The sequence below is a fragment of the Mustela erminea genome, chromosome X (genome assembly GCF_009829155.1).
Source record: "Mustela erminea isolate mMusErm1 chromosome X, mMusErm1.Pri, whole genome shotgun sequence".
Lineage (NCBI taxonomy): Eukaryota > Metazoa > Chordata > Mammalia > Carnivora > Mustelidae > Mustela > Mustela erminea.
The window spans coordinates 47,137,782-47,163,078 of record NC_045635.1 but is presented as its reverse complement, the minus strand read 5'-3'; the positions used below and the strand labels follow the sequence as shown (position 1 = coordinate 47,163,078).

At 37.9% G+C, this 25,297-nt stretch overlaps 1 protein-coding gene across 3 annotated transcripts in view; it reads right to left on the bottom strand.

Annotated features, from left to right (window-relative positions):
• GNL3L (G protein nucleolar 3 like) overlaps window positions 1-25,297 on the bottom strand; it is a 59,400-nt gene that overhangs the window by 25,767 nt on the left and 8,336 nt on the right. Inside the window, exon 1 of one of the 3 annotated variants that reach the window (XM_032331826.1) lies at window positions 568-705. The exons of 1 other annotated variant lie outside the window; for it this stretch is intronic. The gene's annotated coding sequence lies outside the window, so the exon portion shown is untranslated. Of the gene's footprint in view, window positions 1-567; window positions 706-25,297 lie in introns of those variants that run through there. One more of the 3 variants, XM_032331824.1, reaches the window with a different exon arrangement.

Here is a 25,297-nt window from a genome sequence, read left to right as displayed (position 1 = left end):
CGTACGGGGGTCCGGCCGGGAAAGGCGGGAGTGTATGTCTGCGGAGGAGGTAATACATCAAAGCCTCTGTCCAAAGGAAAGGGTCATGGAGGCGGATCTGTGTGCCTCCGCGCCAGTAAAGGTCCACACCGCTCACCCGAGGTGGGGAGGGCGGTATGTCTCTATAACCGTAGGATCAAAGTCGCCACATGGAGACGCCTGTCTACACTGGAAGAGTGCAGAATGGAGCCTTCCTATCCTGAAGGCAAGAGGGCACTCAATGCTTCTCCACACAAGTGGGGTCTGTGACTTTCTACATTTTGTAACCAGGGATGTACACCTGGCTGGATGGGATGGGACCGTGCTCCTTTATCCAGCGAGAGTGCATTTAGGCACACTGCCCATTTACGGAGCAATCCCTCTTCCTAATCTAGGCCCTTCTACCTACCATGGATGAGAGCCGGTTCTCTATCTGTCCATTCCAGGCTGGAAGACACTTCTAGCTTCCACCTTAAATACACGATCCCCACCGCGCAGCTGGCTGAGACAGCGCGCTCACGACGAGAAAAGAGGAGAGTCGTCTCTTACCTCCACTTCCGGCGGGGATCAGACGGGAGAGAATGGCACCACGATAGGGTTAGTCTGCAGGTTGCGCTCGCGCCGCTACGCTCCGACTTCCGGATCCCAGCCTTGCGGCGCCGATTTGCCCGCCTTGCTTCCCCCGCCCAAGGGGCGGGGCTTCGGATTGACGGCTCGCGCCCGCCACCCCTACTCCGCAGGCGTACTGGTCCCGCCTCCCTGATACCCCGTGAGGTGAGGAAGAAACCGGGAGGGGGTAGGGTGGGAGCGGCGGGTCGACTAGTGCGGACGTATAATCTACTTGTAAGCCAAGATCTTGTCTGTGGGCCTCTGCGTGAGCTCAAATATGCGTGTTCCCGGAGCATAGTGACCAAGCAGTCCCCACCACCGCATCAGAGAAGAGCGCTGGTCAGTCCCTTTGTCTACAAAGGAAGATGGCGACGGGCAGGGTGTGGGAAAATGGCCGCCTGGGTCACATGTCTTGCCGAGTGCTCCCCACCTAAAAAGTGACTTGGTTAGCTGTTCCCAACAACCTTTCTGGTTTGTAAGGCACCAGACAAACCCTGAGGCAGGCACTTTCAACTCTTTATGCGGAAGTTCAAATCCATGGTCAGACCCAGGAGCTGAACAACTAAATGTCTCTCCCACCCGTTTGTCCTCCTTGTCCTCCTCCCCCGCTCCTTTCTCCTTCCCTTTGGCCCCAGGGTGGCAAATAAAAAAGGGAATGAATATATACCTCTGAAGTGGGAACAAACAAGGATTTCTTTAGAAACCATCTTGAGGAGCTCCTGACGTGGCTGGTTAATGAGGTCACCCCTTAAGAACAGCAAATACTAGCCTGAAAGTGTTTTCTTTCTGGTAATTTAATCCCAGCCCCTTCTCTTTCTCAAACTTAAACTTTGGGGTAGGGCCCAGCCCCACTACCCCTAGGGTATGTTCCTCCACTTCCAGAATATCCAAGCAGAAAATGACTCCCTCTGCCCACTCCTACCCCTTGCATATGCACTACTCACTGCCCCTACATTGATGAAAGGCGTCGAACCTCTCACCCTGGAGATACACAAAACTGCGGACTCCATAGGAGCCCTAACCATCTTCTCCCTTACCCCTGCATTAGCAAATTCCTCCTGTTTCTTTAAGACCTAACTCTCGTCACATAAATGAACTTTCCCAGCTGAGTTAGAAACTCAGAACACCTTTCTGCATTTATCCCTTAATGCTGTAATCATTTATTTGGATGCATCTCCACATAAATGGAGATGCAGCCTCACCTCCTGAGACTAGGGGCCATATATCTTAAAGACCTCAACAGGGCCCTGCACAAGACTAGGTTCAAATCAGGCTTCAGCAAATATATGTGAAATGTGTGAGTTTGTAGGCCTGCACCACAAATCAATAGGAAATGGACAATTTCATAAATAGCACTGGGAAATTTGACTCACCATAAGGAGAGAAAAAAACTGGATCCCTACTTATTTCCATGTAAGATGGTGAGGAATTATCTTTGTCACCTACAACTGGGCAAAGACTTTCTCAACGAAGTCCCAGAAGTCCCAGTCCTTATCCAAAACTATAAGGACGAAGTCCCAGTCCTTATCCAAACTATAAGGAAAAAAATGCAACGAAATCCTTAATAAGAAAGAAATTGGTGTTACTACTTTGGAAAACAATTAGGAAATTATCCAGAATAGTTGAAGGTGGGCCCTGGGACCCTGCAATTCTACTGGTAAAGATATATTTAACCTCTAGACTTTAAGTCCTAGAGAAATTCTTACACATATGCACAAGGAGGCATGAGCGAGAATATTCAATGCATAACTGTTTATGATACAGAAAAAAATCTGAACAATCTAAAAATTCACCAATAGGAGAATGAATAAATAGCAGTACAGCCATACAATAGAATACTGAAGAGCAGCAGAAAAAATGAAATTCAGTTGCATATATCAACCCAGATAAATTTCAAAAAAACACTGCTGAGATAAAATATAAATTATAGAAGGACATATGATATATGAGACATTTACGTAGATTTTTAAAAATATTTAAGTAATCTGTACACCTAATGTGGGGCTTGAACCCATATGACCCCAAGATCAAGAGTTGGGTGCTCTACTGACTTAACCAGGCAGGTACTCCTATATAGACTTTTTAAATCTAGAAAACAATGCACTAAATTATTTATAGATTATATAAATATATAAACAATATTTTTAAAAGAGAATTAAATAGAAAATGCAGAATGGTGATTAGTTATGGGGAAGAAAGCAAAGGAACAGAAAGAGATACACAGGGAACTTCAACTGTTTGTCTAATATTTTATCTGGGTAGTAGGTACATGGGTGTGTGCTATATTATTCTCTATACATATTTGTATGCCTGAAATATTTCATACCTTTTTTAGAAAGAATACAAGGATCTGTAACAAATTTAGTGACGGTTAAATCTAGATCAGTGGATCTCAAGCTTTGGCCAGCATCAATGTCAGTGGGAGGGCTTGTCAGAACACTGATTGCTGGGCCCTATGCCCAGAGCTGTGTTTCAGTAAGTCTGGCAGGGCCCAGGAATTTGAATTTCTAATAAGTTTCCAAACGATGATGATGATGGAAAAGAAGCGGGGAGAGAGATGGAGAAGAATCACCTGGGGCTGCTAGTAGTCCAGGTATCATACTTTGAGATCTACTGACAGAGAAAATGAGATTATCAGTGAATTTTGTTGTCTTCATTGTGCTTTTCTGTGTTTTCCATAGTCAAAATGAATATGAATTACTTTACAGAGAGGTTTTTGTAGTTTTAAATTCACCTTAATCTCTACTTCAAACTCTTATTTCCCACATAGTTATCCATTCTGTGGTATTTTATGCAGATTTTTTGTTGATATGTGTTCCTGCAAAATACGTATTATTGTTTGGGGTGCATGTATTTCCTCAAAATTTTTATTTTTCACTTTTTCAAAATTCAGAACATTTGAAAAATAGTACAATGAAAGTCCATATACCCTTAATATTTTTCCAGACTTGTTCTACTTCTGTTTATGTGTATATGTATACCTTTTCTTTTTTGATGAACTATATGAAAGTTGCAGGCAATGTAACATAACACCCCTAAATAATTCAGCATACATCTACAAGAATAATAACATTCTCCTACACCACTACAATGCCATTATCATACGTAAGAAAAATTAACAATAATTCAGTAATACCCTTAAAGATACCCTATATTCAGATTTTCAAATTGTGCCCAAAATGTTGTTAGAGCTGATCATTTTTTGATCCCAGGATCTAATCAAGTTTTATGCATTATATTTGGTTGTTGTTTTGCTTTAACTTCTTTTAATCTGGAATACTACTATATTTTGTGTGTGTGTTTTCTTTTACATTGATGTTTTTGAAGAGTCTAGGCAATTTCTTATAGAATGTCCCACATCTAGATTAATCTGCTCTTTCCACATGATTAGATTCAGATTAAATGTTTTCACCAATAATCATTTACTTCATATTGTATCACCTCAGGAGGCACATACTATCAGGTTTTCCCACTATGGAGGATGTTTTATGTGTGCATTTTTATCTCATTGATATCTCATTGCATTGATATCTCATTGATATCCTACTTTTTTTTTCATTCAGCCTTGTGTTTTAAAGTCTATCCATATGTCTGTGTGTACATCCAATCCATTTCTTCTACCTGCTCATGCTAACCACAGCCTGCCTTCACATTTTCCCTGAATATTCCAAGGATAGACAGCAAGATTGCTTCCAGCTTGCTGATACCACAAATAAAATTTTGATGAATATTCCTGTATATGTCCCCTTATTGGCCTGTATGAGAATTTCTTTGAAACATACACTCAGAACTTATGATTGCATCATAAAGTGTGCATATACTTAGTTCGACTAAGAACACCAATACTGCTAGGTGGTTCTCTGGGAGCACTACACCATTCCACTGTTTTACCTTCAGTGTACAAGGATTCCTGTGTCCCTACGTGCTCACTAACACTTGACTTTTTCCGGATTTCTACTTTTTGCCAGTCCAAAAAGTATAAAGTATTATTTTGATTTAGTTTGAATTTCTCTGATTACTAATGAATTTTTCAGCATCACTTCATACGTGTGTTAAATGCCTCTTTTGTAAAGTGCCTGCTTATATAGTTGGCCCATTTTTTTCCAGTGAGTTTCCTATCTCTCCTATTGATTTGCTAGAGTTCCTTATGGAGTGTAGCTTCTAGTCCTGTGTCAGTTTCAGACATTGCAAATATTCTCTCCCTATTTTAACTTTTTTAAGTTAGTCTTAATAATAGAATAGATATTGTTGAATTTTAGTATCATTATTAGATAAATAAAATTTAGATAAATAAATAAATAAAATTTAGAATAATAGAACAGAAATTATTGAATTTTAATAGAAATTGTTGTTTTTAATGTAACCCAATCCATCAAATTTTTATTCTATGGTTTCTGGTTTGGGGGTTTTATTTAAAAACTAGTTCCCTCCTCTCAGATCAAAAGCTGTTCTCCTATTTTTTTTCTATTAACCTTATAGTTTCATCTTTCACCTTTAGGTTTTAATTCGTGTAGAATCCACTCTCATATGTACTGATAGATAGAGATGCAATTTTATTTTTTCTATACACAGTGAGCCACATTTCCCACCATCAAACACCAAACAAACCTTACTTTTTCATTGATTTGCTGGGCCACCTTTGTCACATGAGACACACACGCACAAGTCTGTCTCAGTTCTTGCACTAATACTGCCTTGCTTTTGACATTTTGTAATATAAAATGATAGGGCAAGTACCTCCGCTTTAGTCTTCTTTTAGTATTGTCTTAGCTATATCCCTACATAAATTTTAAAAAAGAATTTATCAGGCTCTTCAGAATCCAAGTGGAATTTTTAATGGGATCACACTAAATTTATAGATTAATTTTAGAGAATTGACATCAAAATAATATCCAAGAATATTGAATATCCCCTCATTTGTTGAATTCACCTTCTGTGTCCTTTATTAAGAGTTTCAAGGGGCACCTGGGTGGCTCAGTGGGTTAAAGCCTCTGCCTTCGGCTCAGGTCATGATCCCAGGGTCCTGGGATCGAGCCCTGCATCGGGCTCTCTGCTCATCAGGGAGCCTGCTTCCTCCTCTCTCTCTGCCTGCCTCTCCGCCTACTTGTGATCTCTGCCTGTCAAATAAATAAATAAAATCTTAAAAAAAAAAAAAGAATTCTTTTTTTAAAAAAAAGAGTTTCAAGTTTTCTCTTTGGAATTGTGTATTTTTACTAATTTAATTCCTAGTTGCTTTGTAGTTTTGTTACAATTGTGAATATTTTATATTTATTTATTTTTGAATAGATAATACACATACATTTTGAGTATCAAAACCAAATAAAAATTATACTTTGAAAAGTGTCACTCTTGTCCATTTCACCCAATTGCCACAATACCCACCCCCAGCAGTTACACACTTTTTAAATTTCTTATTGAAATATAATTAACATGCAGTGTTATATTAGTTTCAGGGATAATGATTCAATAATTCTATATATTACTCAGTGCTCACCAAGATAAGTGTACACCTAATCCCCTTTACTTATTTCACCCTTCCCCCCAGCCACCTCCCCTCTGGCAACCTCCAATTCATTCTCTGTATTTAAGAGTCTAGTATGGTTTCGTTTTGTTCTGTTTTGTTTAGTCTCCTTTTTCCTTTGCTCATTTGTTTTGTTTATTAAATTCCACATGTGAATGAAATCATATGGTATTATCTTTCTCTGACTTATTTCACTCAACATTATACTCTTTGTGTCCATCCATGTTGTTGCAAATGACAAGATCTCATTCTTTTTTATGGCTGCATAGTATTCCATTATATACAGAATATTTTATATTTAATATTTCTTTCTTTTTTCTTTTTTTAAGATTTTATTTATTTGTTTAACAGAGAGAGAGAGATCACAAGTAGGCAGAGAGGCCAGCACAGAGAGAGAGGGGGAAGCAGGCTCCCCGCTAAGCAGAGAGACTGACGTGGGGCTCGATCCCAAGACCCTGAGATCATGACCTGAGCCAAAGGCAGAGGCTTAACCCACTGAGCCACCCAGGTGCCCCTTAATAATTTTTTCTTATACTTGAGTTTACTTTCAACAATCAAGACAGACTCTATGAATGACAAGAGGTTCAAAGAAACCCAATATTTTAACATGCTTTTTAGAAAACAAAACATACATACTGATCTCTATCTAGTATCTTTGTACAGTCATTTTGGTACACAGATACTGATTTCAAGTTTCTTTCCACCTTAAGAATTGGGTTTTTTTTAAGTTCAACAAGGAACATTATGAAATAAGAATGGTACCAAAAAAGGGACAGCAATGACTGGAAGGAAAAAAGGAAGTAAAGGGAAGGAAGGAAGTAGAGAATGCCTCCTTAATTTTTATCTTTGTATATTGTTTCTTTAATGTATCAAATAGACAACCCAGTAACTGAACAGGCCATCTCCCCCAGAATAAGGAAAGACAAAATTAACAAATACATGGTATGTAGGTACCTTACAGTAAATCTCCCTCTTAGAATGTTCTGTTAATCAGATTCTACAGAAAAGTATCACATTATTGAAACATCCTAAATTCAAAGGCCAATGATCTATTTGATAAGAAGTTTGATTTTATACACACACACACACACACACACACACACACTACTATTTGATATAGACCACATCTTCTTTAACCATTCATCTATTGATGGATGCTTGGGTTGCTTCCATATTTGGCTATTATAAATAATGTTACAATAAACATAGGGATGCAAGTATCTTTTCAAATTAGTGTTTTCATTTTCTTGGGTAAATACCCCATGGTGGAATTACTGGATCATATAATTCTATTTTTAATTTTTGGAGGAGTCTCTATACTGTTTTGCACCAATTTGCATTCCCACCTATAGTTTTCCAGGATTCCTTTCGGTCCACATCCTCTCCAACACTTGTTATTTCTTGTGTTTTTGGTAACAGCCATTCAGACATGTGCGAGGTGATATCTCACTGCAGTTTTTTGTTAAAGATTTTATTTATTTTCAGAGAGAGAGAAAGTGCACAAGCAGCGGGAGCAGCAGGCAGAGGGAGAAGCAGGCTCCCTGCTAAGCAAAGAGCCCAATACAGGACTTGATCCCAGGAGCTTGGGATCATGACCTGAGCCAAAGGCAGATGCTTAGCAGACTGAGTCACCCAAGTGCCCCATCACTGTGATTTTGATTTGCATTTCCGGATGATTATGGATGTTGAGCATCTTTTCATAGGTCTGTTCACCACCTGTATGTCTTCTTTGGAAAAATGTCTATTCAGGCCCTCTGTCCATTTTTTAATTGTATTTTTTTTTCTTGGTGTTGAGTTCTTTAAGTTCTTTCTATATTTTGGATATCGATCCTTATCAAATCTACCATTTGTGAATATCATCTACCATTTAGTAGGTTGCCTTTTCACTTTATTGATGCTGCCCTTTGCCATGCACAAGCTTCTTCTTTTGGCATAATCCCAATAGTGTACTTTTACTTTTGTTTTCGTTATCTAGAAAAATATTTCTGTCACGGCGTCCAAGAAATTACTGCCTATGTTTTCTTCTAGGAGTTTTATGGTTTCAGGTCTCACATTTTAGGTCTTTATTTTGAATTTATTTTGTGTATGGTGTAAGAAAGTGGTCCATTTTTATTCTTTTTCATATAGCCATCCAGTTTTTCCAGCACCATTTGTTGAAGAGACTGTATTTTCCCCATTGTATATTCTTAAACCTCTTTTGTCATAGATTAATTGACCATGTAATCATGAGTTTATTTATGGGCTCTCTATTCTTTTCCACTGATCTATGTGCCTGTTTTTTTTTTTAATGACAGTACCATACTGCTTTGATTCACAGTTACCGGTTTTACTAGTTTATTTTTTAATTCGTCCAGTGTTTCTTTATGCAGATACAAACAAACATAAATGTATTTTACTGAATCTCCCCTTGCTTATACATGTATATACACGTTGCTTATTTCTCTTAATAATACATCCTGGAGGTCTTTCCATGTCAGAGCATTAGAGTTTCCTGTACATAGGAAGTCACTGTATGGAAGTGCAAGAGTACTCATTCAAAGTGTTCTATTATGTGGATATATAATAGGTTTTTTTAATGATTGCAGTCCCCCATTGTGGATGCTTGGGATGTTTTTAGTCCTTTGGTATTACAAATAGGTGCCATAATAGACATTTCATACATGCACAGATAATTATGTAGGATAAATTCCAATAATTATATTTGTAACTGGTAGATGTTGCCAAAATTCCCTCCATAGGTGTACCATTTTGTAATTATCATCCATGTATGAGTTTATCTGTTTTACCACAGATGCACCAACAAAGTGTACTGTTAAAGACTTAGATCTTTTAGAATGTAATAGGTAAGAAATTGTATCTTATGGTAGTTTTAATTTATATATCTCTTATTATGAGTGAGGCTGAGCATCTTTTCACATGTTTAAGGGTCAATTTTATATCATTTTTTTCTGAATTGTCTATATATATCCTGTATTCTTCTGTTGGATTATTGGCCTTTCCTTGATTTCTAGAATATTGTTATATAATTAGATGATATAATGAATTATATCATTTTTCAGTGTTTTTCCTCAGTTTGTTATCCTTTTGACTTTGCTAATGGATTTTTTCCAGGCAAGTTTTGTTTTATTTTATGTAAACAAATTTATGTATTTTTAATGCATTCTGGATTTTGAGTTGTTGTTAGTGATAGATTGCATTAATGACCCCAAGTGTTCATGTGTCTATGTTTCATAGTCCCCTGCTATATCGACTCTGAGTGTGCCCATATAACTTGCTTTAACCAACAAGCTACTGTTGCAAACTTGATATTAAGAAGAGACTTGAAAAAGCTTTTGCATATTCTGTTTCCTCTCTTGGACCCCTGCCACTGCTACAAGGACATATCCAAGCTAACCTTGGAAGGATGTGAGAGACATGTAGAAATGAGCCTAGTCTTTCCAGTCAAGGCATCCTATAGTATCTGGTCTCTAGCCAAGCCATCAGTCTTAGTGCAGACACATGAACTAGCCCAACTGAGATCAACAGAGCCTGATCCAGATTGTAGAACCTCCCAAATGACCCACAGATTTTAAGTTTTGGTACATAAATATTCATTTTGTCTTTTTACAGAGCATTAGTTGTGACCATAGTCCCACATCATTGCTCTTCCTTTTTGGAGATATCCTGCTATGCATGCTTGTTATTTTTCCATTTGAACTTTTAAAAAAAGATTTTATTTCTTTATTATTTGAGAGAGAGAGAAGGAGAGAGAGTATGTTCATGTGTGTTTGCATGCAATAGCCAGGAGAGGGGCAGAGGGGGAGGGAGAGAGAATCTTAAGTAGATTCCTGAAGCCTGAAGTGAACTCAATCTCACAACCCTGAGATCCTGACCTGAGCTGAAACCAAGAGTCTGATGCTAAACCAACTGAGCCATTCAGGTGCCCCTTCATTTGAACTTTAATTCAGCTTGTCTAGTTTCAGAAAAAGAGAAAAATGGTATTTTAAATGAGTTTAAACTAAATTTATAAATTAATTTGACATCTTTATAATTCTGAATCTTCTTATTTAATAACATGGATGCCTTTCCGTTTGTTCCTTCAGAGTGTTATAAATGTTTTCTCATAAAAGTTTTGAACATTTCTTATTAAGTTTGTTTCTAGGTATTTGTGGTAGACTAAACATTTGTGTGCCTCCAAAACTCGGATGTTGAAACCTAACCCCCAGTGTGATGGTATTTGGAGGTGGGTCTTTTGGAAAGTGATTAAGTCATGAGGTGGGAGCCCTCATGAGTGGAATTAGTGCCCCAGCGGGCCCAACTAGAAGATGGCTATCTATGAACCAAGGAGCAGCCCTCAACAGAGGTGGAATCTGTTTGCCTTGATCTTGGGGTTTTCAGCCTCTGGAACTGTGAGAAATAAATTACTGTTGCTTATAGGCCACCCAGTCTATGGTATTCTGTTATAACACCTACAGTGGACTAGGACAGTATTTCACCTTTTCTGTTGCTATTATAAATGGAGTCTTCTCCTCCATGTATCTTTTTTAAAAAGACTTTACTTACTTCTACACCCAACATGGGGCTCAAACTCACAACCCCAAGAGCAAGAGTGGCATGCTCTACCAATTGAGCCAGCCAGATGCCCCTCTTATATATATCTTCTAACTAGATGATTTCTATATATTAATTTTATATCCTTTTACCTTATCTTGTTTAAGGTAGTTTTTCTATTGATTTGCTTGGGTTTTCTGACTATATAATCTTATCTATAAATAATGATAGTTTTACCTCCTCAGTTCCAATTTTATACTTCTAAATTCTTCTTGTTTTTTAATTATAATGCTTGCTATCTCCAATACAATTGGAGGTGTACAATACAATGTTAAATTATAGTGGAGAAAGTAGACAACCTGGCCTAGTTTCAGATTTTAGCATATAAATGCTCCTAGTGTTTCCTGGTTAAGTGAAATGCTGGACTGCTGGATTTGGGGAGATATACACACAAACATATACATAATTAAATCATATCAAGGAAGAAACCCTATATTCCTCTTATTGAATGATTTTTATAAAGAATGGGTATTGAAGGGACGCCTGGGTGGCTCAGTTGGTTAAGCAGCTGCCTTCGGCTCAGGTCATGATCCCAGCGTCCTGGGATTGAGTCCCACATTGGGCTCCTTGCTCAGCAGGGAGCCTGCTTCTCCCTCTGCCTCTGCCTGCCATTCTGTCTGCCTGTGCTCGCTCTCTTCCCCCCTCTCTCTCTGATAAATAAATAAAATTAAAAAAAAAAAGAATGGGTATTGAATTTTGCCAAATGATTCTATAGCATCTCTGAAAATGATATGATTTTTCTCCTTAGATTTAATAATATGTTAGATTATATTAATGGATTTTATAAGAATGAATGATTCTTGCTTTCTCGGAAAAACCCCACACAGTCAATATTCTGTTTGTTAATATTTTATTTGGAATTTTGCATTGCTAAAAAAAGAATTTTGCATTGCTATTCATAAGTGAATATTGGTCTATATCATTTTCTTTATTTTTTTGTAGAATCTTTGTCAGGTCTTGGTATCAATATTATACTCAATTTACAGAAAGAATCTGAAAGTGTTCCTCCTTCATCTAGACTCAGGAAAATAAAAATAGCATTCAAATTACATGCTTTTAGTGTTAGTAGACTTCCCCTGTGAAAGCATCATAGTCTGGTACCTTTGGGGAAAAGTATCTCTTTAACCCTTTCTCTATTTCTTTCATGGAAGTTGGCCAAATGGGTTTTTCTCTTTTAGAGTCAAATTAAATTATATCTCTCTAGGATAGTTTCCATGTCTTCCAGGTATTTAAACAATGTGCATAGAGTTGGAAATAAACATAAAAGAAAGCTTTTATGTTTAAAATATCCTCTTATTATGCTTATGTCCAACTTTTCATTTTCCTAATTTGTATATTTGTGCTTTCTCCTTTTTTCTTTTTCTTTCTTTTTAGAGGAGGGGTAGGGGCAGAGAGAGAGAGAGAATCTTAAGCAGGCTCCATGCCCAGCACAGAGCCCAATGCAGGGCTCACCTCATGACCTGAGATGAAATCAAGAGCCAGATACTTAACTGACTGATCCACCTAGGGGTTTTCTCCTTTTCTTGATTATGCCGTTTACTGGATTACATATTTCTATTTAACAGAATCAGCTCATCAATTTATCAGTTCTACTGTTAACCTGTTTTCTAACTTAATTATTTGAACTTCACTGTTTTTTTTTCCTTCTGTTCTCCTTAACTTTATTATTTCTTCTTTTTCTAAATTTTTTAGTTGGATGCTTAGTCATTTAATTTCTCCCTTGTTTTTAATACAAATATTTTAAGGCTATGAACTTTGCTTTATTTGTATCCATGGATCCTGATATGTAGTATTTTCATTATCATTGTCTAGAAATTCAGGAGTTTTGATTTGATTTGATTTGATTTGATTTGATTCCCTTCTGACCCAAGAGTTGTTTGACAGAGAGATTTTACATATTCAGGTGGAAGATCCATTTTACATTGATTTTGGTTTTTTGTGTGTGATCAGTGAACATTGTATTAGTTCTAATTTTTGGAATTTGTTGAGATTTTCTTCTTGGCCTAATATTGATTTTGTTATTTAGTTTTTTTTAATATTCTTAAGGGTTTTTTGTTTGTTGTTGTTGTTGTTGATTTGATCTGTCCTGGAATGAGAAAGGTGAGTTAAATTTTTCCTGGTTTTAGTGTGTTTCAATCTATTCTCTATTTTTCCTATATCCCTTAGTATCGTAGTTTTATGAAAGCTGCTATGTTTTTGGTACAAAAATAGTCATAACTTTATAAGTCCCTTGTAATTTGTGGCCTTTTTGCCTCAATTAATGCTTTTTTATAGCAAACTTTATATTTTGGAATAATTTTAGATTTACAGAACAGTTGAAAAAATAGTGCAAAGTTTCCATATATTATTCACATAGTTGACCCTCATGTTACTATCTTTTTTTTAATTTTTTATTTATTTATTTGACAGACAGAGATCACAAGTAGGCAGAGAGGCAGGCAGAGAGAGAGAGGAGGAAACAGGCTCCCTGGTGAGCAGAGAGCCTGATGTGGGGCTCGATCCCAGGACCCTGGGATCATGACCTGACCTGAAGGCAGAGGCTTTAACCCACTGAGCCACCCAGGTGCCCCTCATGTTACTATCTTGTATGACATTTGTCAAAACTAAGTATCGGTACATTGCTATTAACTAAACACCAGACTTTATTCAGATTTCACTGATTTTTCCACTAATATTCCTTTTCTGTTCCAGACCCCAACCCAGAATCCCATATTGCCTTTAGTCATTATATCTCCTTCAATCTGTGATACTTCCTCAATATATCCTTGTTTTTCATAACTTTGACACTCTCAATGCCTTTGGTTTTGAGTTCCCGACTTGTCTGATAATTGAGATTGCAACCCACATTTTCTTTATTAGCATTTGACCAGTATACCTTTGTCCTTTCTTGTATATTTAACTTTCTGAATCAATTTTTTAATTGATTTCCTTTATTTATTTGAGAGAGAGAAGGAGAGAGAGAGAATAAATGCATACATGAGAGGGGGAGGAGCTGAGGGAAAAGACAAGCAGTCTCCACCCTGAGCGCAGAGCCCATCACAGGGCTGGATCCCCAAGACAATAACCCTAGCCAAAATCAGGAGTCTGATGCCCAACCAACTGAGCCACCCAGGCACCGCTTAATTGATTTTCTTGAATACACCATTTGGGTTTTACTCAGTGATCCAAAGTAAAACGTGTTTTTCTTTAAACAAATAAGTTAAGACCATTTATATTTATTGATATAAAAGATGTTTGATGTTAATATTGTCATATTATTTTAAGTTTTATTTTCCTTTTTAGCTATATGTTTATATATTAAAAGTATTTTACTACATAGTCTGTTTTGTTTGGTATTTTTGTAGTTACCCTAACATTTAGTAAGGTTTACATTTTGGCTTAGTGACTAAAATTAGGTATCTTTTTTTCAATTACATTTTTTCTATTTGTTTATTGCTAATACAAGGAAATACTGTTCCTAGAAAAGAACACAGGCATAATTTCTTTGAAATCACCCTTAGCAACATTTTTCTAGATATTTCTCCTAAGAGAGGCAAAACCAAAGCAAAATTTAACTGTTGGGACTATACCAAAATAAAATGCTTTTGCACAGGAAAGGAAACCATCAACAAAACAAAAAGATGACCTACTGAATGGGAGAAGATAATTACAAATTATATATCTGATAAGGGGTTAATATTCAAATATATAAAGAACTTATAACAGACCTATGAAAAGATGCTCAACATCACTCATCATCAGGGAAATGCAAATCAAAACCACAGTGAGATATCACCTCACACCTGTCAGAATGACTATTGTCAAAAAGACAAGAAATAACAAGTGTAGAGAGGATGTGGAGAAAGAGGACTCCTTCTGCACTATCAGTGGGAATGCAAATTGGTACAGCCACTATGGAAAACAGTATAGAGGAATCCATCAGAATCCTAGAGAAGAACCCAGGCAGCAACCTCTTTGACTTCAGCCACAGCAACTTTTTGCTAGACACATTTCCGAAGGCAAGAGAAATAAAAGCAACAATGAACTGTTGGGACTTCACCAAGATAAGCTTTTGCACAGTGAAGGAAACAGTGAACAAAACTAAAAGGCAACCTATGGAATGGGAGAAGATAGGGGCACCTGGGTGGCTTAGTTGGTTAAGCATCTGCCTTTGGCTTGGGTCATGATCCCAGGGTCCTGGGATCAAGCCCTGCATTGGGCTCACTGCTCAGCAGGGAGTCTACTTCTCCCTTTCCTCCCCACTTGTGCTCTCTCTCTCGCTATCTCTGTCTCTCTCAAATAAATAAATAAAATCTTTAAAAAAAAAAAGGAATGGGAGAAGATATTTGCAAAAGTCTTATCAGATAGAGGGCTAATATCCAAAATCTATAAAGAACTTACGAAACTCAACACCCAACAAAACCCACAAAAAATTCAGTCAAGAAATGGGCAAAAGACATGAACAGACATTTCTCCAAAGAAGACATACAAATGGCCAACTGACACATGAAAAATTGCTCCCCATCATTTGGAATCAAGGATATACAAATCAAAATTACAATGAGATACTAATTCACACCAGTCAGAATGACTGAAACTAACGACTCAGGAAACAACAGGTGTCGGTGAGAATGTGGAGAAACGGGAACCCTCTTAAACTCTTGGTGGGAATGCAAACTGGAAAACAGTATGGAGTCTCCTTAGAAAGTTAATAGAGCTACCCTACAACCCAGAAATTGCACTTCTAAGTATTTATACAAAGGATACAAACATGCACCCAATGTTTATAGCAGCAGTATCCACTATAGCTAAACTATGGAAGGAGCCCAGATGTCAATCCACAGATGAATGGATAAAGAAGACAGATATTACTCAGCCATCAGAAAGAATGAAATCTTGCCATTTGCAATGATGTGTATGGAATTAGAAGATATTATGCTAAGTAAAATATGTCAGTCAGAGAAAGATAAATATCACACAATTTCACTCATATATGGAATTTAAGAAACAAAACAGATGAACACAGAAGACAGGAAAAAATAAAAGAAAATAAGATGAAAACAGAAATGACAACAAACCGTAAGAGATTCTTGACTATAGGAAACAAACTGAGGGTTTCTGGAGGGGAGGTTGGGGGGGCTGGGATAACTTGGGATAGAGCATTAATGAGGGCACTTGATGTAATGAGCACTGTGTATTATATGCAACTGATGTATCACTAAACTCTACCTCAGAAACTAATACACTATATGTTCATTAAATTGATTTTAAACTTAAAAATTAAAAATGCAACTGCCATATGATCCCATAATTCCACTACTGAGAATTTACCCAAGGAAAATGAGAACAGTAATTGAAAAACATATATGCACCCTTATGTTTATTGCAGCATTATTTACAATAGCCAAGATATAGAAGCAATCTAAGTATCTATCAATAGGTGAACACATAAGAATGATGTGGTATATATATACAATGGAATATCACACAGCCACAAAAAAGGATGAGATTGTGCCATTTGGGACAGCATGGATGGACCTAGAGAGTACTATGCTAAGTGAAATAAGTCAAAGACAAATACCATGATTCCATTCATAAGTGGAATCAAAAAATGAATAAACAAAAAGCACAATCAGACCTGTAAATACAGAGAACAAACTGATGGTTTCCAGAGGGGAAGGAGTTGGAGTCAGGCAAAATGGGTGAAGGGGAGTGGGGTATACAGGCTTCTAGTTATGGAATGAATAAGTCAGGGGAATAAAATGCACAGCAAAAGGAATACAGTCAGGATGCCTGAGTGTCTCAGTCTATTAAGCATCCAATGCTTGATCTTGGCTCACATCTTGATGTCATGGTCGTGAGTTCAAGTCCCATACAGGCCTCTGCAGTGCGTATAGAGCCTACTTTTAAAAAAATAAAAAGAGGGGGGTCAAGATGGCAGAGGAGTAGCAGAATGAGATGACAACAGGTCACAGGAATTCAGCTAGATAGTTATTAAACCAGTACTAACACCTACAAACCCAACAAGATCGAAGAGAAGAGAAGATCAAAGAGAAGAAGCACAGCAATTCTAGGAACAGAAAATCGACCACTTTCTGAAAGGTAGGACATGCAGAGAAGGGAATCTGAAGTGAAGGGAAGATAGACTGCAGGAGGAGGGGCCAGCTCCTGGCAAGCAGCAGAGCAATGGAGCACAAAATTTGAACTTTTAAAAGTGCTCCACTGATGAACATCTCTCCAGAGGCCAAGTGGGGGTGGAGCCCTCGAGGGGACAGTGTGGTCTCAGGCCCTGTGGGGCCACAGAAGGATGCAGAGTGTCTGAGTATAGCAGAGCTTGCAGGTATCAGAGCAGGGAAGCTGGCTACAGAGACAGAACTGAGGAGTGAGCTCTCAGCTCAGGGTTACCTTAAACTGTGGCCCATGGCACAGTTGGACCACTGCTCTTTGAGCAGGTACCCCACAAGTGGCAGGTCCAGGGAAACCAACCTTCCTTCTCTGGAGGAAGGAATCTGCTGGGTTTGGAGACTCCAAACAGGGCTGTGTGCCAAAGACAGAAATGCTCAGTCACAAGCCAGGTAAGCTCGGAGTGTGGCCAGAGACTAGGGAGACAGGAGTGATTGCATGCTTTTCTCTGAGGGCACACTGAGGAGTGGGGTCCTGAGCTCTCGGCTCCTCCAGGCCGGAGATTGGGAGCCTGCCATTTTCATTACCATCCTCCAGAACTCTGTGGAAATCAGAAAGCATTCAGGGAACAAAAGCTCCTGAGAATGAACCCGAGTGGATTACTTAGCCCGGCCGCTGGCAAGGGCAGCACAATTCTGCCTCAGGCAAAGACATCTGAGAATCACTACAACAGGCCCCTCCCCAGAAGATCAGCAAGAACATCCAGCTAAGTCCAAGCTCACTGATCAAGGAGAACAGCGGAATTCCAGAGGAGGAGAAAGCAAAGCACAGAATTCATGGCTTTCTCCCCACGATTCTTTAGCCTTGCAAAGTTAATAAATTTTTTAAAATTTTTTTTAATTCTAATATTTTAATTTTCTCTTTCCTCTTGTAATGTTTTTTAACTAGTTTATCTTAATAATAACTTTCTAAAACAAATCTTTTTAAACCTTCATTATTATAGTCATATTTATCCTTCATTGTATCTAACTTTATTTTTTTGTATACATATGCGGTTTTATCTTCTAAAAATTTGGGGGGATAGTTTCTTCTAATAGATAAAAATATACCATAAATCACCACAAAAAAAAAAAAAAAAGAACAAGAGGCAGTACTGAATGCTAGGGACCTAATCAATATGGACATTGGTAATATGTCAGATCTAGACTTCAGAACGACAATTCTCAACGTGCTAGCTGAGTTCAAAAAAGCATGGATGATATTAGAGAAACCCTGTCGGTAGAAATAAAAGAACTAACATCTAAAATCTAACCAAGCTGAAGTAAAAAAAAAAAAAAGCTATTAATGGGGTAAAATTAAAAATGGAGGCTCTTACTGCTAGGATAAATGAGGCAGAAGAGAGAATTATGATATAGAAGACCAAATGATAGAGAATAAAGAATCTGAGCAAAAGAGAAACAAACAACTACTGGACCACGAGAGGAGAATTCGAGAGATAAGTGATACCATAAGACAAAACAATATTAGAATAATTGGGATTCCAGAAGAAGAAGAAAGAGAGAGGGGAGCAGAAGGTATATTGGAGAGCATTATTGTAGAGAATTTCCCTAATATGGCAAAGGGAACAAGCATCAAAATCCAGGAGGTGCAGTGAACCCCCCTCAAAATCAATAAGAATAGGTCCACACCCCATCACCTAATAATAAAATTTACAAGTCTTAGTGACAAAGAGAAAATACTGAAAGCAGCCCAGGACAAGAAGTTTGTAACATACAATGGTAAAAATATTAGATTGGCAGTGGACTTGTCCACAGAAACCTGGCAGGCCAGAAAGAACTGGCATGATATATTCAGAGGACTAAACGACAAAAACATGCAGCCAAGAATACTAGATCCAGCTAGGCTATCATTGAAAATAGAAGGAAAAATAAAAAGCTTCCAGGACAAACAAAAACTAAAAGAATTTGTAAACAGCTCTACAGGAAATATTGAAAGGGGTGCTCTAAGCAAAGAGAGAGCCTAAAGGTAGTAGACCAGAAAGGAATAGAGACAATATACAGGAACAGTCACCTTACAGGCAATACAATGGCACTAAATTCATAGCTCTCAATAGTTACCCTGAATGTAAATGGGCTAAATGCCCCCAATCAAAAGACACAGAGTATCAGAATGGATAAAAAAAACAAAACCCATCAATATGCTGTCTATAAGTATACCTCATTTTAGACCCAAAGACACCTCCAGGTGTAAAGTCAGGGGTGGAAAACAATTTACCATGCTAATGGACATCAAAAGAAAGCTGGGGTGGCACTTCTTATATGAGGTCAATTAGATTTTAAGCCAAAGACTATAATAAGAGATGAGGAAGGACACTATATCATACTCAAAGGGTTTGCCCAACAAGAAGATCTAACAAGTTTAAATATCTATGCCCCTACCATGGGAGCAGCCAATTATATAAACCAGTTAATAACAAAATCAAATAAACACATCAACAATACTACAATAGTAGTAGGGGAACACCCTCCTCACTGAAAAGGACAGATCATCCAAGCAAAAGATCAACATGGAAATAAGGGCCTTAAATGAAACACTTGACCAGATGGACATCACAGATGTATTCAGAACATTCCATCCCAAAGCAACAGAATACACATTCTTCTCTAGTGCACATGGAACATTCTCCAGAATAGATCACATCCTGCGTCACAAATCAGGTCTCAACTGGTACCAAAAGATTGTGATCATTCCCTGTATATGTTCAGACCACAATGCTCTGAAGCTAGAACTCAATCACAAGAGGAAAGTTGGAAAGAACCCAAATACATGGAAGCTAAAGAACATCCTACTAAAGAATGAACAGGTCAACAGGAAATTAAAGAATTGAAAAAATTCATGGAAACAAATGATAATGAAAACACAATGGTTCAAAACCCATAGGACACAGCAAAAGCGGTCCTGAGAGGAAAATATATAGCGATACAAGCCTTTCTTAAGAAATAAGAAAGGTCTCAAATACACAACCTAACCCTACACCTAAAGGACCTGGAGAAAGAACAGCAAAGAAAGCCTAAACCCAGCAGGAGAAGAGAAATAATAACGATCAGAGCAGAAATCAATGAAATAGAAACAAACAAACAAAAAAAAAAGTAGAACAAATCAACAAAACTAGGAGCTGGTTCTTTGAAAGAATTAATAAGATTGATAAACCCCTGGCCAGACTTATCCAAAAGAAGAGAAAGGACCCAAAGAAATAAAATCATGAATGAAAAGAGGAGAGCTAGGGGTGCCTGGGTGGCTCAGTGGATTAAAGCCTCTGCCTTCAGCTCAGGTCAAGATCTGGGGGTCCTGGTTTCAAGCTCCTGCATCAGGCTCTCTGATCGGCAGGGAGCCTGCCTCCCCACCGCCTGCCTGCCTCTCTGCCTACTTGTGATCTCTGTCTGTCAAATAAATAAATAAAATCTTTTTATAAAAATCTCCAAACAAACAAGAGCCCAGAGCCAGACAGCTTCCCAGGGGAATTCTACCAAACATTTAAAGAAGAATTAATACCTATTCTCCTGAAACTGTTCCAAAATATACAAATGGAAGGAAAACTTCCAAACTCATTTTATGAGGACAGCATTACCTTGATCCCAAAACCAGACAAAGACCCCATCAAAAAGGAGAATTACAGACCAATATCCTTGATGAACACAGATGCAAAAATTCTCACCAAAATACTAGCCAATAGGATCCAACAGTACATTAAAAGGATTATTCACCATGACCAAGTGGGATTTATTCCAGGGCTGCAAGGTTGGTTTAACATCCACAAATCAATCAATGTGATACAATACATTAATAAAAGAAAGAACGAGAAATATATGATACTCTAAGTAGATGCTGAAAAAGCATTTGACAAAGTACAGCATCCTTTCTTGATCAAAACTCTTCAAAGTGTAGGGATAGAGGGTACATACTTCATTATCATCAAAACCATCTATGAAAAACCCATAGCAATTATCATTCTCAATGGAGAAAAACTGAGAGCCTTTCCACTAAGGTCAGGAACACAGCAGGGATGTCCATTATCACCACTGCTATACAACATACTACTAGAAGTCCTAGCCTCAGCAATCATACAACAAAAAGAAATTAAAGGGGGGCACCTGGGTGGCTCAGTGGGTTAAGGCCTCTGCCTTCAGTACGGGTCCTGATCCCAGGGTCCTGGGATAGGGCCCCACATCAGGCTCTCTGCTCAGCAGGTAGCCTGCTTCCTCCTCTCTCTCCCTGCCTGCCTCTCTGCCTACTTATAATATTTGTCTGTCAAATAAATAAAGCAAGATTTTTAAAAATTAAAGGCATCCAAATCAGCAAAGAAGAAGTCAAACTATCACTCTTTGCAGATGATATGATACTAGATGTGGAAAACCCAAAAGACTCCACTCCAAATCTGCTAGAACTTGTACAGGAATTCAGGAAAGTATCAGGATATAAAATCAATGCACAGAAATCAGTTGCATTTCTATAAATCAACAACAAGACAGAAGAAAGAGAAATTAAGGAGTCAATCCCATTTACAATTGCACCCAAATCCCTAAGATGCCTAGGAATAAACCTAACCAAAGAGGCAAAGAATCTGTACTCAGAAAACTAAAAGGTACTCATGAAAAAAATTGGGGAAGACACAAAGAAATGGAAAAATGTTCCATGCTCATGGATTGGAAGAACAAATATTGTGAAAATGTCTATGCTACCTAAAGCAATCTACACATTTAATGCAATACCTATCAAAATTCCATCCATTTTTTTCAAAGAAATGGAACAAATAATCCTAATATTTATTGGAACCAGAAAAGACCTTGAATAGCCAGAGGAATGTTGAAAAGAAATCCAAAGTTGGTGGCATCACAATTCCGGACTTCAAGCTCTATTACAAAGCTGTCGTTATCAAGACAGTATGGTACTGGCACAAAAACAGACACATAGATCAATGGAACAGAATAGAGAGCCCAGAAATAGACCCTCAACTCTATGGTCAACTAATCTTCGACAAAGCAGGAAAGAATGTCCAATGGAAATAAGACAGTCTCTTCAACAAATGGTGTTGGGAAAATTGGACAGCCACATGCAGAAGAATGAAACTGTACCATTTCCTTATACCACACACCAATATAGACTCAAAATGGATGAAAGTCCTCAATGTGAGAAAGGAATCCATCCAAATTCTTGAGAAGAACACAGGCAGCAACCTCTTCGACCTCAGCTGCAGCAACTTCTTCCTAGATACGTTGCCAAAGGAAAGGGAAGCAAGGGCAAAAATGAACTATTGGGATTTCATCAAGATCAAAAGCTTTTGCACAGCAAAGGAAACAGTTAACAAAACCAAAACCAACTGACAGAATGGGAGAAGATATTTGCAATGGACATATCAAATAAAGGGCTAGTATCCAAAATCTATAAAGAACTTATCAAACTCAACACCCAAAGAACAAATAATCCAATCAAGAAATGGGCAGAGGACATGAACAGATATTTTTGCAAAGAAGAAATCCAAATGGCCAACAGACATTGAAAAAGTATTCTACATCGCTTGGCATCAGGGAAGTACAAACCAAAACCACAGTGAGATACCACCTCACACCTGTCAGAATGGCTAAAATTAACAAGTCAGGAAATGACAGATGCTGGCGAGGATGCGGAGAAAGGGGAACCCTCCTACACTGTTGGTGGGAATGCAAGCTGGTTTAGCCACTCTGGAAAATAGCATGGAAGTTCCTCAAAAAGTTGAAAATAGAGCTACCCTATGACCCAGCAATCACACTATTGGGCATTTACCCTAAATATACAAATGTAGTGATCCAAAGGGGCACGTGCACCCTAATAGCAGCCATGTCCACAATAGCCAAACTATGGAAAGAACCTAGATGTCCATCAACAGATGAATGGATAAAGAAGATGTGGTATAGATATACAATGGAATACTATGCAGCCATCAAAAGAAATGAAATCTTGCCATTTGCAGCGACAATGGTGGAACGAGAGGGTATTAAGCTTAGTGATATAAGTCAATCAGAGAAAGATAATTATCATATGATCTCTCTGATATGAAGAATTTGAGAGGCAAAGTGGGGGGTTTGGGGGGCAGGGAAGAAAAAAATGAAACAAGATGGGATGAGGAGGGACACATATCATAAGAGACTCTTAATCTCACAATACTAACTGAGAGTTGCAGGTGGTGCGGGGGGAGAAGAGGGTGGTTGGGTTATGGACATTGGGGAGGGTATGTGCTATGGTGAGTGCTGTGAAGTATATAAGCCTGACGATTCACAGACCTGAACCCCTGGGGCAAATAATACATTATATGTTAATAAAATTTTTAAAAATATAGAAGAAAAAGGAATATAGTCAGTGATATTGTTACAGTAATGTAATGGGGGAGAGGGTAGCTATCTATACTTGTGGTGAACATAGCATAATGTATAAAGTTGTTAAATTACCAAGATGTATACCTGAAACTAATGTAGCATTTTGTATCAACTATACTCAATAAAAAATGGGGGGGGGGAGGAATACTATTGATTTTTATAAGTTGGTTTGGTACCTGGCCTCCTCACAAACTTTTTTTTAAATTCTAATAATATGTCTGTTGAATCTATTGGTTTTATTTATTCTTTTCTGATCCTTATACAACTTACTTCTTTTGCTCCCATTATAGTATTGACCATGGCTTCCAGTTCTATGTTAAACAGTAGTGGGTGCGAGTAAGTATCTAGTCTTAGTATCTAAGTCTTATCCTCAGTATTTAGTCTTATCCTCAGTCTTGAAGGAAATGCATCTTGAAGGAAATGCAGTCTTGAAGGAAATGTATAAAATATGGTGTAATGTTTTGGTATGTAACCTTCACCAAGTTAAATTTGCCTTCTGTGGTGCCTGGCTGTCTCAGTTGGTAGACCATGTGACTTGATCTTAGGGTCATGAGTTCAAGCCCCAAGTTGGGCACAGAGTTTACTTAAAGGGAAAAAAAAAAAGAAATTTGACTTCTATTCCCTGTTTTTAATCATAAGTGGGAATGTAACATACTTATTCTACATTAATTGAGATAATCACATGAGTATTCTCCTTTAGTCTGTTAATGTGGCAAACTACATTGATAGATTTTCTGAGGTTGAATGAATTCTCTTTACATTCTTGGAATAAACTCGATCAATGTATATGATGTATTATATAACATAATGTTCAATGCAATTAGCTAATATTTTATTTAGGATCTGTGCATCTATATTCATAATTGAAATGAGCCTATAATTTTCTTTTATTATCCCTGTCTAGTTTTAGACTCAAAGTTTGAAGATTGTACTAAACTAATAAAATGAGCTGGGCAGCTTTCTCTCCTTTTCTGTTTTCTGGAATAACTTGTATAAAAAGAAAAGTAACTATTCCTTGTGAGTCTGGCACAATACACCTGTAAACTTATCTGGGCCTGGATTTGGGGGGAAAGGGATGATGTCCTTGCATACCATTTCAGTTTCATTAATACTTAGTGGTCTATTCAAGTTATTTACTTCTTGCTATTCCATTTTTGTCATTTTTTATTTTTCTAAGAATAAAAGTTTATCGACATTTTCTAGTTATTTCTGTCAAGTTCCTAATAGTCAGGTTTCTGGCTTGACTGCCTAGTGCCTTCATAGACAGGGGGGCACTGAAGGAGTAGCATGTCTATCATTTGGGGCCAGAGGAAGTTTGGCTACCTTTGTACTTCCAGCAAAGCAAAGATTTGTGTGATTCTCTGTTGCTTTGGAAATTCGTGATTGTATATGAATGTGTGCACTTTTGTAAGTGTATATGTTTACACATGATGCTCTAGTGTGTTTCTATTTATATGAAAATAGACCAAAAGAAAACAATTTTTCAAACAAAATTAGCAATGATTCTATGTGTAGCTATTTTTCTGTGTTTATTTGTATGTGTCCCTGAGCTGTGAAGGGGTAATTCCATGGGTCTCTCAGTGTCTCTGTGTATGTCTACATCTCTGCCAGTGTTGATTCTGTGTGTTTTTCAATGTCTCAGAGTATCTGCAGCTATGAGGGTTCGTGATTCTATGTACATCTTTATGTCTCTGCAAAAGTCTCTGTCTCTAAATGTGCGTGGGGGGGGGGTGGAGATTCTGTACGCATCTCTGTGTTTCACTGTAGAAGTATATGCATGGAGTGCACATGCTACGTGGCAAGTTCAGACTCTCCAAGTCTGGAAGAAACATTACAACAGGAAATGCTCTGGATTCCAGCTTCCGGATGGAATTTCACTCAGAAAAATACCCCTTCCTAGTCCTCCCAATAACTGCAGCATTCTTTGTCTTTTTTCAAGAGGCTGGGTTGAAGGGGTTTATGCTAACCTTGACCTCAAAGGCCTTGTCTTTCAGGAGGATTTGGCAGAGCCATGAAATTCCACACCCTGCCACTTGCCTCTTGCCAG